The 16391-nt window shown below is 38.6% G+C and overlaps 1 long non-coding RNA gene across 1 annotated transcript; it reads left to right on the top strand.

The window, feature by feature from the left end:
• Nucleotides 1-2990: 2990 nt before the first annotated feature.
• LOC132876048 (uncharacterized) lies at nucleotides 2991-4727 on the top strand. Its single transcript, XR_009651910.1, has 2 exons — nucleotides 2991-3716; nucleotides 3816-4727. It is a non-coding gene; the product is annotated as an uncharacterized LOC132876048 (long non-coding RNA).
• The last annotated feature ends 11664 nt before the right edge of the window (nucleotides 4728-16391 follow it).

The raw sequence follows: 16391 nt of genomic DNA, 5'->3' as shown, positions 1-16391 counted from the left end.
CAAAATGGAATCATTTGCTGACAGCTCAGTCCCCCCCAGTTCAAAAAATCCTATCTGCGCCCCTGCCCTAGTCACTCGGTTGCTACGATACAGGGGAGACTTGGTTGGCCCCAAGGTGATGAGAAGGTGCTAAAGCGGCTGTGGTGCACTGCTGACCACTCGACATGACCTTGAACGAATGCTGAAGAAATGAAATGGCGGAGGGAAACGTATGTAATAAAAGGTAATTTTGTTCTTTTGTCATACTTGGCTAATTCTAAGCTACTCGCATTTTTGCAGCATCTTCTAATGTTTGATGTAAGAATGCTGGGCGTGCGTTTCTCAAACAACTTCGTAGGTTAGCAAACTTAGCATTGAAGTACTTTGTACACAGGTTAGCCTTTGCAGGCTTACTTGTTATTTTGCCTAAATAGCACTTTGGATTCGCACGGGATAAGTAAAACCTGTGATCTTTTAATTTGCAAATTACTACCTCAGCTCTGCGTTACTTGCAACGCATCCGCACAGGATAAACACCGTCCACAAATTACTTTATTTTACTGACATGATATTTGTGACGGTCATGGACGGACCGCACATTTCCCTTGCCTCGCGGCTGCGAGACAGCCCTTGTTTCACTGCCTACCTGTGCCTAAATACACACACATACACACACGCCTTAACGCTTTAAAGAGCACACATGCTCTTAAAGAGACATAGCAAATATTTTCTGGGATATTCTAGTTGACAACTTTTGTATTTTATTTTTTGAAAATTTATTTTTGTACAAATCTATTTTTCTAAAAATATTAAACATACCAAAAAAAAAGGAACAGCATGTTTTGAACATTGTTTGGCTAAAAATTGCCACCACGTTTTAAAAATAAAAACTCTTGCTTGGATTTTTTTTGTCCTCTCCCTCTGTTTTTGGCCTACTATACATACTATACGTATGTGTGTGCATGACATGACCGCGTCAGCCATTTGTAGCCATAAACATTTTGGTGGCTGCAGCAGCCATTATGGTTTTGGCTGAGCCGACTAGCCAGCCAATAACCTCATCAGCCAGCCATTATTCTCGAAACAAACGGCTTCGGGGTCTATTCGGTAGTGTTGGTTTGTTTGTTGGTTTGTCTGTTAGCAACATTACGGAAAAAGTAATAAACGGATTGCTCTGAAATTTTTTCCAGAGGTGTGACTGGGCACAAGTAACAATCCATTAAGTTTTGCTGGTGATCCGGATCACCTTCTGGATCCCGGATTTTTTAAAAATGATTCTTGGCGGAAGTCTGCGCTCTCCGAGTGCTTTTCTAGTTTTGAGTGCAATATAGGTCAACGATTATTTACAAGTCATTGTTTTCAGTTTTAAGTTCAGTTTCAACATCCCGTCCCAACTTTTTCTGATTTGGGGTTGTATCTTATTTGGCATATCATATTCCTATTTCACTTAATTTATCTATTTTAAACAAATTTCTTAAGCTGCTTCAACTTGGAGGTGGAGGCATTTTCAGCTCGTCTTTGCAACCATCCATGTGTCTGTCAATGAGCATGTCTGAGATCTCCATTTAATGTTTTATCTCAAAAATGAGTGGTTGAATGGGCGGCACGGTGTTGTAGTGGTTAGCGCTGTCGCCTCACAGGAAGATGGTCCGGGTTCAAGCCCCGTGGCTGACGAGGGCCTTTCTGTGCGGAGTTTGCATGTTCTCCCCGTGTCCGCGTGGGTTTCCTCCGGGTGCTCCGGTTTCCCCCACAGTCCAAAGACATGCAGGTTAGGTTAACTGGTGACTCTAAATTGACCGTAGGTGTGAATGTGAGTGTGAATGGTTGTCTGTGTCTATGTGTCAGCCCTGTGATGACCTGGCGACTTGTCCAGGGTGTACCCTGCCTTTCGCCCGTAGTCAGCTGGGATAGGCTCCAGCTTGCCTGCGACCCTGTAGAACAGGATAAAGCGGCTAGAGATAATGAGATGAGATTAGATGAGACTTCAAATGTTCTTCATCTTTCCAAATATCATACAAAATCACAATTTCTCTTGATACGTTGCATATAAAATATTTTTTGTATCATTTTAGTTTTCATTATGAAATATGATGTTGTTTTCCAGCTTAGTCACGCCCCCATTAAAGGCCACATCCCATTGCAAATATCTCAAAATGTTTCTAACACACACCCCACATTCCTCCTGAAGCCTGACTCACACAGCCGGTGCACAAGACGGAAAAATGGAACGAAATGTACCTGGGACTACTGGTGTATCCAATGCACCCACATACCTGGCTTGGTCCATCTTTAACACAATATGCTGCTGTACTCCAATTGGAATCGTAGCAATTGTGTTCTCCTGTCGGGTATGTCATTTAAAATATTTTCTTTCTTCTTCATTATCAGTTTTATTTGTTATCATTATTAAGCATAATAACTTTTCCATTATAGACTGACACAGCTAACACTCTTGGTGATTCTACAAGAGCTAATGCACATTCCGGTTTGGCCAAGAAACTGAACATCGCCGCAATGGTCATCGGAATCATTTTTCTCATCATTATCATCATACTGTACTCAATAGTTTTGAAACATTAAAAGGCAATGGAGCCAAATCACACAGTGTAATGCTTCAGAAGTTATGCAGGAATTAAAAACACCATCCACTTGGCTCAAATCCAACTGGTGTTTTTTAAATTTCATTTCATTTTTGATGAAATACTATAGCATTAAGTGTAATCTTCTAATCATTTCAATGATGTAATGGAATTATTATTGTAACTATGGAAAAAATGTTGTCTTCTATTGCATTAACCACTGTTACTCTATCATCATGTTTTTATATGAGTATTTTTTTATCCATTTAACATGAATGCATCCTAATTTTAAATACAAATGCATGAGATGTTTCTGTACAGATAAAAAAAAAAAAACAATCTGTAAGAATTTATGCAGCATTGCATCCATGGAGAAAAGAAAAATGTGTTAAATGAGCTATGTAGTCACTTTTATATATATATATATATATATATATATATATATATATATATATATATATATATATATATATATATATTTTTTTTTTTTTTAATGAGAAACTGCATGTTTAAAGAGTATATGAATAAAAAAAAGTCAACACTATGTATCAGTGTTTTCACTGTTTGGATTTTTGCATATGTGTTTTCACTGTTTGGATTTTTGCATATTGCACGGACGTGTGCGTCCGTGCGTGAGAACATGCGCACATGTCTGTGTGTTTGTGTGTCTGTGGTCTATAGTCTAAAATCTACAACCCCAGAGCAGAAAAAAGGTGGACGGGATGTTGAAATTGAAATTAAAACTCAAAACAATGATTAGTAAATAATTTTGACCTGTATTGCATTTAAAGCAACACAACAGCACACTGTTTGATGTTTTATCTTAAGGCAAGATCTGGAAGACCAAAAACATTTCCAGATGAAATTAAACATATGCTGGGAAGAAACACATCCTTTCGGCTATTCCACCCCATTAGGCCACATCCCATAGTGAATATTTAAAACAGCTGCTAAGACCTATCCCACATTCCTCCTGAAACCCTACTCACGCAGCCATTGGAAACACACTGACACAGAGAAAACGTTTGGAAGATGGAAGGAAAAGCAGCTTTGGCTACTGGTGTATCCAGTGCACCAACATACCTGGCTTGGTCCATCTTTAACACAATATGCTGCTGTACTCCAATTGGAATCGTTGCAATTGTGTTCTCCTGCCGGGTAAGTAATTTAACATCATATCTTCATTGCTATTTTATCTCTCATTTTAAATAAAAAAGAATGAAGAAGGAAATAAACATCTTAACTTTTTCATTATAGACGGACACAGCTAACCTTATTGGTGATACTACAAGAGCTAATGCGCATTCCAGGTTGGCCAAGAAATTGAATATCACCGCACTGGTGACTGGCATCATTTTTCTCATCATTGTCATCATCTTTTATGCTTTTTTGCTTCAACAGCCCTAAATGCGCACTACAAAGCAGTGGAAACAAATCACACTCTGTTATGGACACAGAAGTGTGAAAGTATTTGAAAATACTCCCAAATTTGGCTCAGAGCTGACTTGTTGTATTTGCTTTTTGATTTCACTATATTTTTAAATGAAAAACTATTGTATTGTATTACATTGTATTGACCACTGTTGCTTTATTATTTTTATATAAATGCTTTGCTATTCTTTTTATATGAATGCATCCTAATTTCTATATATGAATGTATGATGTAAAGATCCAAATAAAATGTGTGTGTGTGCGTGTGTGTGTGTGTGCGCGTGTGTTTTCCTTCACAGCAACTTTTCATCCAATAGTCTGAAGTCCAGGTCTAGTTTACTTTCCTGAGTTTCTGTTACTCAGTTTTTAAACATATTACTGTGTCTAGCTTACTAACTATGGTCCTAATAGCAATTTTATCTCATTAAATTATCTGCTATTTGGTCACAACACCACATATATAGAGAGAATGATTCAATAACAGTGGTGATCAGTGACTGAGTGCTGGGATCATAGGTTTAAAATAACACAACTCAGTCAGTCATGACACATTAGTGGTAAGTCAACTGAGCCTGTTATCATAACCTCTATATCCAGCAGCTGTGATTTGAGCTGTTAAACCGTCTCGAGTGCTACTGACATCTGCTTAAAAGGTTCCTATGTTTGTTGCTAGGCTGTTTGGCTTTTAAATAAAGTCACCAAAGGGATCTTCAAAGTTCCTACTTTGTCAACACTAAACCCAATAATTGTCAGCATGTTTTTTGTTCACACAGGATATCAAATTACTTCCTCTTTACTACTGCTTCTCATGACATAGGGTATGAGTTTTGCTTGGTATAACCTGTGTAGTACACTACAGTGGTGCTTGAAAGTTTGTGAACCCTTTAGAATTTTCTATATTTCTGCATAAATATGACCTAAAACAAGGGTTTTCAAAGTGTGGGAGAGTCAGCCCCCCCTCGGAGAGCAAATAAACAACAGCGCCCCCTTACAATTTTTGTCGTTGCTATACTTAATGTTCCATTTGTATTTTTAAAAAATGGTTGTTGTACACATTTTTATTTTTTTCTTTTTCACATTTTAAACATCTGTGCTTTTTAAAACATCTTGTTTTACACATTTTAAACATCTCATAGCATCGTTAGCTAGCACCTCTTGGCAGACAACACACTGTGGCAGTGGAGCATCTTCAGATCCAGTCCATGAAAATCCAAACTTTAAATAATCGTGGTCATACTTCCTTCTTTTTTCAGTCCCCCCAGGATTTCGCGGGCCTTTTTTGTGATTGTTGCGGGCTAAAATGTCTGATGTTGCGGGGGTTTCCAAAAAATTGCGATGAAAGTTGCGGTGTTTTTTAGGTTTTTGTTGCGATTACATTGTGGGAGGAAGTGAAAGTTGCGAGAAATTGTTGCGATTTTCTCTTTTTGTGATTAAAATTGAGTGATATGTTAAATATTAAGTTATTACTGAAAAACTATTGATTAAAAAAACAAAGACACTGAGAAGTGGTCCTATAAACAACTTCACCAATATAAAAGATTACCAGGACTACAAAAATGCAGAAAAATAGGCTTTACTTATCCAAATGCTCCTGTTGGTTCAAAAGTTAAAGTGCAGAGAACCTCACAGCACAACATGAAGTTACCTTAAAATATAATATAAATGCCTCAGCTTTCATGTAAGAAAAAAACTATTAATACTAGTACTGTGTGCAGGCAGTCTCTCCTGAAGACTAAATTAAACAATAATTATAAACTAATAAATAAATGAATCAGGCTTCATAGAAGAAAAAAAACAATTTGAACAGAATCTCACAGTATGATGCTGAAGCTGCCTAAACAATGGAAAATAAAATACCATTTTGGCAAAAATGTTGGCATCCATTAATTTCTTGTATTAAGTAAAAAAAAATAATAATGTAAAGTGCACACAGTCCTTCACTGTAAACACAACACACTTTCAGTAACAGAATTTAAGCCTACATAAACACTGACTCGCACTGATGCTGCTTCTCTTGAACGTATACACGGAAGTAAGGCGGAAGGTAGTTTGTCGACATCACCTCAAGACGACGCCAACGACTGGTCAAATTTGCGGGAAAGTTGCGGTGATTGGATATAATTGCAACACCGCCCTGAATTCGCGGGGATTGGTTGAATTTGCGTTGAAGTTGCAAATCGCAACATCCTGGAGGCTCTGTTTTTTTTGTTTGGCCCAGACTCTGTCTCCTCACTCACTGTAGCTTTAGGTACTAAAAATTGATCTATTTTGTCTCTGGTAAAGGCTAGCTGAAGTTCGCTAAATGTCCGCAATAGTAACTTATTCTGGTTTATTTTTCCTCATGTTGCGCCCCCCCTGAAGAACTCTGGCGCCCCCCAGGGGGGGCGCGCCCCACACTTTGAAAAGCCCTGACCTAAAACATCATCAGATTTTCACACAAGTCCTAAAAGTAGATAAAGAGAATCCAGTTAAACAAATGAGACAAAAATATTATACTTGGTCATTTATTTATTGAGGAAAATGATCCAATATTACATATCTGTAAGTGGCAAAAGTATATGAACCTTTGCTTTCAGTATCTGGTGTGACCCCCCTTGTGCAGCAATAACTGCAACTAAACATTTCCAGTAACTGTTGATCAGTCCTGCACACCGGCTTGGAGGAATTTTAGCCCATTCCCCCGTACAGAACAGCTTCAACTCTGGGATGTTGGTGGGTTTCCTCACATGAACTGCTCGCTACAGGTCCTTCCACAACATTTCAATTGGATTAAGGTCAGGACTTTGACTTGGCTATTCCAAAACATTAACTTTATTCTTCTTTAACCATTCTTTAGTAGAACGACTTGTGTGCTTAGGGTCATTGTCTTACTGCATGACCCACCTTCTCTTGAGATTCAGTTCATGGACAGATGTCCTGACAATTTTCCTTTAGAATTCACTGGTATAATTCAGAATTCATTGTTCCATCAATGATGATAAGCCGTCCTGGCCCAGATGCAGCAAAACAGGCCCAAACCATGATACTACCACCACCATGTTTCACAGATGGGATAAGGTTCTTATGCTGGAATGCAGTGTTTTCCTTTCTCCAAACATAATGCTTCTCATTTAAACCAAAAAGTTCTATTTTGGTCTCATCCGTCCACAAAACATTTTTCCAATAGCCTTCTGGCTTGTCCACGTGATCTTTAGCAAACTGCAGACGAACAGCAATCAATGTTCTTTTTGGAGAGCGGTGGCTTTCTCCTTGCAACCCTGCCATGCACACCATTGTTGTTCAGTGTTCTCCTGATGGTGGACTCATGAAAATTAACATTAGCCAATGTGAGAGAGGCCTTCAGTTGCTTAGAAGTTACCCTGGGGCCCTTTGTGACATCGCCTACTATTACACACCTTGCTCTTGGAGTTGATCTTTGTTGGTTGACCACTCCTGGGGAGGATAACAATGGTCTTGAATTTCCTGCATTTGTACACAATCTGTCTGACTGTGTATTGGTGGAGCCCAAACTCTTTAGATATGGTTTTGTAACCTTTTCCAGCCTGATGAGCATCAGCAATGCTTTTTCTGAGGTCCTCAGAAGTCTCCTTTGTTCATGCCATGATACATTTCCACAAATGTGTTGTGAAGATCAGACTTTGATAGATCCCTGTTCTTTAAATAAAACAGGGTGCCCACTCACACCTGATTGTCATCCCATTGATTGAAATCACCTGACTCTAATTTCACCTTCAAATTAACTGCTAATCCTAGAGGTTCACATACTTTTGCCACTCACAGATATGTAATATTGGATCATTTTCCTCAATAAATAAATGACCAAGTATAATATTTTTGTCTCATTTGTTTAACTGGGTTCCCTTTATCTACTTTTAGGACTTGTGTGAAAATCTGATGATGTTTTAGGTCATATTTATGCAGAAATATAGAAAATTCTAAAGGGTTCACAAACTTTCAAGCACCACTGTATCTGACCATGAGCATGCCATTTGAGATTCAATCACAGAACAAGATTTTGATGTTCATGTTTTCGTCGATCAATTTTATAATAAATAAAATATAAAATATTAACAACTTGTATGTACTAAAACTGATATGAGCTATACATCTTTAAGAATTTTGATAAACAAGACGATTCAAAACAAAAACAATCTCAAATCAGAAAATGTTGGGACGGTATGTTGAAATCGAAATTAAAACTGAAAACAATTATTTGTAAATAAATTTTGACCTGTATTGCACTTAAAACCACTCAACAACACATTATTTGGTGTTTTACCTCATGAATTTTATTGCTGTTGTTTTTTTTCCACAAAATAAGCACATTTCAGTTTTGATTTTTGCAACACATTTCAAAAAAGTTGGGACAGTAAAGAATTGATCACTTTATAATGTTGCCATTCTTTCTCACAACACTTAAATGATGTTTAGGGACTGAAGACACCAAGTGATGAAAGGTTTCAGGTGTTATTTTTGTCCCAGGTCTTAAGATGTGCAACAGTACAGTGTCATTGTTATCATATTTTTATTTCAAAATTCATTACACATTCTCTCTTGTGGAAAGAAGGGACAGGCACCCTCTTCTTCCACAGCCATGCCTTTGTAATGTGTGCAGAATGTGGTTTTGCATTGTCTTGTTGAAATATCCCTGGAAAAGATGTTGTCTTGAAGGCACAATATGTTGCTACAAAAGCTTCATGTACTTTTCTGCATTAATGCTCAATCATAGAAGTGTAAGTTACCTTTGCCAAGGGCACTGACACAGCCTGGCTTTTGGACTTCTTGCTGGTAATAGTCTGGATTGTCCTTTTTGTGTTTGGTACGGAGCAGATGGTGTCTATTTCTTCCAGAAAAGACCTGGAATACTGATTTATCTGACCACAGTACGTTTCCACTGTGTGATGGTCCGTCTCAGATGCCTCCGAGCCCAGAGAAGTTGACAGCACTTCTGGACACAGTTAACATAAGGCTTCCTTTTTGCACAGTAAAGTTTTAACTGACATTTGTGGAGGTAACTCCATATTGTAGTGCTTGACAAAGGTTTGCCAAAGTAATCCCAAGCCCATGTGGTTATATCAGCTATAGATGAATGATGGTTCTTGATGCAGTGCCGTCTGAGGGATCTGAGATCACGGGTGTTCAGATTAGGCTTGAGCCCTTGCCCTTTATGCACCAAAATTCCTCCAGATTCTTTGAATCGTTTAATGATATTATGCACCGTAGACAGTGAAATATCTAAATCCCTTCCTATTTTTCTTTAAGGAACATTGATTTTAAACATTTCAAACATTTTGAACATCTGCAGAAGTTCAAAATGATCTGCAGGATTGGAGGAACATTGTTTTTAAACATTTCAATAATGTTCTCATTATTGAGAACCATTCGGCATTGTTCACGTTTCATAAAAATAATTTCTTCTCTCTCAATTCTTCACCGATTTTTATTCTTTTTGGCAGGAAGGTGGGTCTGCCTGGGGTGCATATAGCTTCTGCCCAAATTTGCATAATTGCAATGAATAATGAAGATATGGAATAATTAAGCCCTAACGAGCAGTTTCCACACAAATAGCTTCTTCTACCTCAATTCTTCACCAATTTTGATTCTTTCTGGCATGAAGGTAGGGGTACATAGGGTGCATATAACTTCTACCCAGATTTGCTTAATTACAATGATTAATGAAGTTATGGACTAATTAAGCCTTAATGAGTAGTTCAACAAAAATCGCTTCTTCTTGGTCAATTCCTCGCTGTTTTGGATTCTTTCTGGCAAATAGGTCGGTATTCCTAAGGTGTATATAGCTTTTGTATATAACTTGTATATACTGTATATAGCTTGCAACATTTATTGCTTAAGGTGGCCCACTTTAGATTATTCCTTCTGGACTAGACGGGGCCGGAGTGAACTACGCCATCACTGACGGTCTCGTTTGGCATTACCAGGATAATGCAGGTGTTAACTAGTTGGCTTATTTGGTTTATTATCAAAACATAATGGATCCTTGTTAATTTTCTGATGGTGCATTAATGCAGAAGCTTGTTTCTGCAATAATGAGTTAATATAGTTTCTTCATGTATTAAATACACTATGTTTTGAATAATTGAACTTAAGGGAACCTTAATACAAAGTGCTATCAATTAAATTTTACATTGCTAGAGTGTTATCAAATATGTTTCTCCTCAAGACACTCCTCCCCATGGTCTAATACAATATAGCAACACAAAAAACATTGTTATGTCAGTTACAGGACATATACAAAACCAGACATTTCTCAAACAAATATAAAAATTCAGGCTGGAAATGATGTGCAGAAGTGGGATCTGTCCAATGCATCACTGTCAACTACTGCCACAAAATTTCTGAATAATTTTTTCTTTTCAGCACTTTGTCTCTGAATGTCCTCTTTTGGACTCTTCTTCTCCTCAAATGCTTAGATGCTCAACAAAGACTGTCTTGTTTCATTGTCCATCTGGCCGAAGAATGGTGCTTGTGTAATGTTGCAATGCAGCCAGATTCTGTTATTATAAAGCATTTGCATTATGACAGATATGTGAAATAAAGTTCTTGAAACTCAATATAATTAGTCTGTTTGACATGAAAGAATTTTTGTGAATATTTCATTATAGCATGGTACTGAGTGAACCGATGTTGTTTTGGGATGAGGACACGACATACTGTAATTCTATTCTCCAGATCCTAAAATATTTAGCAATAGTGTTTGGGTTTCAAACACATCAAAGTATTGGTTTTCATGTTACTTTCTTCATCATGTTGCAGAGTCAGGGTCCTTCCAGAACAGGTTGATTTATACAGCCATCATGTGACAGATCATATGACACTTTGATTGCACACAGGTGGCTCTTATTCAACTAATTATGTGACTTATGAAGTAAATTGGTTGGACCAGCTCTTATTTAGGGGTTTCATACGAAAGGGGATGAATGTCTATGTACACTCCAGATTTCTGGGGTTTTGTTTCATCTTAATTATTGTTTGTGTCACAATAAAACAACAATTTTCACCTTTAAAGTAGTAGCATGTTGTGTAATGGTGCTAACCCTCCAAAAATCCATTTTAATTTCAGCTTGTAATACAACAAAACATGACAAACACAAAATGGGATGAATACTTTTGTAAGACACTGGAGTGTTTTGATACTTCCTTCTGCTTAACTCTGACAAGACTGAAGTACTTGTAATAGGACCACATGCAGCTAGAAGTAAGTTTTCTGATTACATGATAACTCTGGATGGCTTTTCTGTTTCTTCATGTGCAGCAGTAAAAGACCTCGGAATGATTATTGACCCCAGTCTTTCATTCGAAATTCACATTGATAACATTAACCAGATAGCAATATTTCTGAGATGAAAGAAAGCTAAGATAAGAAATTTAATGTCACTACATGACGCAGAAAAACCAGTTTATGCTTTCATTACCTCCAGGTTGGATTATTGTAATATCTTATTGTCTGGATGTTCCAATAAGTGCATAAACAAGCTCCAGTTAGTTCAAAATGCAGCAGCAAAAGTCCTTACTAGAATGAGAAAATATGATCACATCACCCCTGTCTTATCCGCACTCCATTGGCTCCCAATCAAATTTCGTTTTGATTATAAAATACTACTATTGACCTTTAAAGCACTGAATAGTCTCGCAGAGCCTTTCCTTACAAAGCCCCACTGTTATGGAACAGCCTTCCAAGTAGTGTTTGGGAATCAGACACAGTCTCAGCATTTAAGTCTAGGCTGAAAACATATCTGTTTCGTCAAGCCTTTTGTTAATGGTGTTTATGAGATAAAGGTGTAGATCTGGAGAGGGTCCTCAGACATGGACTGTTTTGGTAAACTGGGATGTATGGATGCTGTCAGTCCCTAGTCTGGCTAACGCGACTTCAAAGCTCTACAGGCCCTCGTGTTGTGTCACGCTTAGGATGGGCAGGCCCAGGCTAGTCAGTCCCCCACTTGCTTGCTCACTCGAGTTTGTTGATGGTGTAGTGACTGGCTGCTTTATGTCCCAGGGCTCCGTCATGCCTGTGTTACCTTCTGGCTCTCCCCTTTTAGTTATGCTGTCATAGTTAGTTTTGCTGGAGTCCCTGCTTGTACTCAGCGCAAAATGTATACTGTACCTACTTAATCAGTTGACATTGGGCATACCTAACAACCTGTATTTTCTCCCCCCCCCAAAAAAAAAAAAAAGATCTGTCCTTCTGAGTTACATGTCAATCCAGGAATTGAGGTGCTGACCTCTTCTGGTCCTCGAACCTACCTGATCCATCCTGATGCCCTATGTCTGGTTAGAGTCTCATCACATTGCTCCTGTGGAGGATGGTCCCAGATGGACAGTTGGAAGTCACACTTAGAAGACACTCTGGACACTTACAGTAATGCTTTTGTGGCTGAGGACTACAGTTGACTTGCTAACTTTAGGACTGCAGTTGTCATGAACAGTTTTGCACTCAAGTTTCCATGAATGAAGAGTTATAACATCAACAAAACTGACTTCATGTCAAAACTGTTAATGTTATAGTCATGTTGTCTGTTGTTGTCCAGGTGAGGATGGGTTCCCTTTTGGTCTGGTTCCTCTCGAGGTTTCTTCCTCGTGTCAACCAGGGGAGTTTTTCCTTGCCACCATCACCATAGGCTTGCTCATTGGGGATAGATTAGGGATAAAATTGGCTCATGTCTTGGGTCATTTAGATTCTGTAAAGATGCTTTGGGACAATGTCTACTGTTAAAAGCACTATACAAACAAACTTGACTTGACTTTTGCTTTTTCCAACCCATTATATGTAATGTCTGAACGCGTTTAATATCTCTTGCTTGAAACATTCCTTTTCATGATTTATCCATTACAGGTTATGGATTCATTCGACCCTGTTATTGAACTGACTTCTTATGAAATATTTGGAATGTTCCACAAGTCCCATGGTTAAAAGGAAGTTGCATCATTCACATTTCCTGAAGATCATAGAAAGATATTCATTTTACTTTATTTTCAATTATATTTGAATATTGACTGACAAGGTCACTTTGAACATACAAATGTGTTAACCAAATTCTAAGGTCAATCAATAATTGAAATGAATTTTAATCCTTAATGTCCTGATGCCATTTTCATGGATGCTAATTAACTACATTTTGTGTATTTGCTCAGTCTATGCTAAAAAACTCAGCCATTTAAGAGTGAAACCCCCCCCCCCCACACACACACACACAATGAACCTTGTACAAGATGAGATTTTTGAATTGGTTAAATCCTTTTAAACATGGTCCGTGTATCATCCGATCATTCAAGTATTCCATTCAATCTGGAAAACGAAAAACAAAAAAACCACTCAATATTTCGTTTTCCTGTTTTTCTGTATGACAAAAAAATGAGGGATTGGTGTTTGTTTTCCTTTTTCCAACTCAAAACAGAACAAATCATAAACAGGGAAACCAAAACGAAATAATAACTCTAATTTACGATTATTGATTTTCTCTATTCCCCACGCTACATTAGCCTTCCCATGATCCCCAGCGACAGTCCATCGTCATCTCTGCGTCTATGAAACAGAAAAATTGCATGTGCATGTATATATCAAGTAATTTATTCATACATCCTATTCATTTAATATATTAAGCTGATGATCTCTTAATTATTATTATCTCAATATAATAGTAATCTGTACTCGAGTTGAGGGGGGATGGGGGGATGCCATCCCCCCGGAACAAAAAAAATGGTCAAAATCATCCCCCCTCTAAAACGGGCATCCCCCCTCCCTTCCCTTGAGCAATTTTATCAATAAATGTGGACATTACTCCTATTTAACATTGGAATTAGAAATGCCATTCCACGTAGCTTTGCTGAAACTGAGCATACAATAAGCTACCGCGAGAGAGGGCGCGCGCAAGCGAAGCGTTTGAGGAGGTGACATTCAGTTGGGGTTCTGTTATTTTTGATTTCATTCGGCGTCAGTGACAGCAGCGGATTGCAGCATCGTGGCCAAGCGGAGTGGACAGCAAGACCTAAGCAAGTTCGGATTTAAGATCGCAAGAAAAAAACATTTCAGGAGGTAAGTCAAGAGTTACGAATATCAGTCACACTTTCTGTGAGCCCACCATCATGCTGTAAAGTTCCCGATATGGAGCCTAATTTGTGGGCGGCGGATAACAACACAGCTATCATAATGAATGTTAGCTTGGAGTCTATCCAGCTATCGATAGCTTACTCAGGTTCATGTTAGCTTTGATTTCTTGTATAAGGCCATTAATTTAATCAGCCTGGACGTTCGTTTGTTATTCTTCAGGCAACAAATTCTATTGACTTGATATGGAAAGATTCAGTTGTTCATTTACATTGCCTGCTGAGGTTTTAATAAATTATTTACCAAACGATTTAAAAGGAGCCTACCACGACTAGTGCAATTTGAAGTGTAACTTCATAGTCATGGTAGGCTCCTTTTAAATCGTTTGGTAAATAATTTATTAAAACCTCAGCAGGCAATGTAAATGAACAACTGAATCTTTTCATATCAAGTCAATAGAATTTTTATTCAAAGCTGAACATTGGGAACATCGAATTAAATACAGAGGTAGGTAGGGAACCAATAAGCTAAAACAAGCAACAGTAAATTGTAAATCTTTAGCTCTTCAGCTGTTGGTTCTCCTGCTTGCTCCTGCTCCTGTATTGTCTCACACTCCGGGTCCTCCAGCTCCTGCCGCAGTTGCTGCTGACTGTCATCTGGAATAAAGAGCAGTGGATAAGATAATTTAATTAAATATAATTATAATGGGGCGGCACGGTGGTGTAGTGGTTAGCGCTGTCGCCTCACAACAAGAAGGTCCTGGGTTCGAGCCCCGGGGCCGGCGAGGGCCTTTCTGTGCGGAGTTTGCATGTTCTCCCCGTGTCCGCGTGGGTTTCCTCCAAAGACATGCAGGTTAGGTTAACTGGTGACTCTAAATTGACCATAGTTGTGAGTGTGAATGGTTGTCTGTGTCTATGTGTCAGCCCTGTGATGACCTGGTGACTTGTCCAGGGTGTACCCCGCCTTTCGCCTGTAGTCAGCTGGGATAGGCTCCAGCTTGCCTGCGACCCTGTAGAAGGATAAAGCGGCTAGAGATAATGAGATGAGATAATTATAATGTTATTTCTGATTTATTTATTATCTGAATGAGGATTTGAGCTTTGAAAAATGACCGGATTCTTTCTGTAACGTTGAATCCCGCTGTTATCTAGGTCACGTGACACCTTAACGTTGACGGTTACCAAGGAGCTGCCTTGGATACTTTGATACTTTGCTTCAATACATAGCAGCACTTTGATGCATACTGGATACAAGCTAGCAAAATGAGTTAAAAGCAGGCATCTTTGGAAAGTTTCTTTGGAAAGGGGAAAAGGCCCATTGAGGAGACAGAAGAAGAGCCTATGACGAAGAAAAAGAAAGCTGCATTTTAGCAGACACTTTGTCGAGTCCTACACCAATCCTGCTCTGCCTTACATGTTGTGACCGGCTCTCTAATGAGGCAATGAAGCCTTCAAAACTGCTAGTGTCGTTTATTTTAGCCTTCCTGTCTTGAATAACACTTTTTGTTGCCTGAAGAATAACAAACGAACGTCCAGGCTGATTAAATTAATGGCCTTATACAAGAAATCAAAGCTAACATGAACCTGAGTAAGCTATCGATAGCTGGATAGACTCCAAACTAACATTCATTATGATAGCTGTGTCGTTATCTGCCGCCCACAAATTAGGCTCCATATCGGTAACTTTACAGCATGATAGCGGGCTCACAGAAAGTGTGACTGATATTCGTAACTCTTGACTTACCTCCGGAAATGTTTTTTCTTGCGATCTTAAATCCGAACTTGCTTAGGTCTTGCTGTCCACTCCGCTTGGCCATGATGCTGCAATCCGCTGCTGTCACTGACGCCGAATGAAATAAAAAATAACGGAACCCCAACTGAGTGTCACCTCCTCAAACGCTTCGCTTGCGCGCGCCCTCTCTCGCGGTAGCTTACTGTATGCTCAGTTTCAGCAAAGCTGCGTGGAATGGCATTTCTAATTCCAATGTTAAATAGAAGTAATGTCCACATTTATTGATAAAATTGCTCAAGGGAAGGGAGGGGGGATGCCCGTTTTAGAGGGGGGATGATTTTGACCATTTTTTCATTCCGGGGGGATGGCATCCCCCCATCCCCCCTCAACTCGAGTACTGATTACTATTATATTGAGATAATAATAATTAAGAGATCATCAACTTAATATATTAAATGAATAGGATGTATGAATAAATTACTTGATATATACATGTACATGCAATTTTTCTGTTTCATAGACGCAGAGATGACGATGGACTGTCGCTGAGGATCATGGGAAGGCTAATGTAGCGTGGGGAATAGAGAAAATCAATAATCGTAAATTAG

The sequence above is a fragment of the Neoarius graeffei genome, chromosome 28, assembly GCF_027579695.1.
Source record: "Neoarius graeffei isolate fNeoGra1 chromosome 28, fNeoGra1.pri, whole genome shotgun sequence".
NCBI lineage: Eukaryota > Metazoa > Chordata > Actinopteri > Siluriformes > Ariidae > Neoarius > Neoarius graeffei.
The sequence above is the reverse complement of the archived record's forward strand: the minus strand, read 5'-3'. Positions and strand labels throughout refer to the sequence as shown.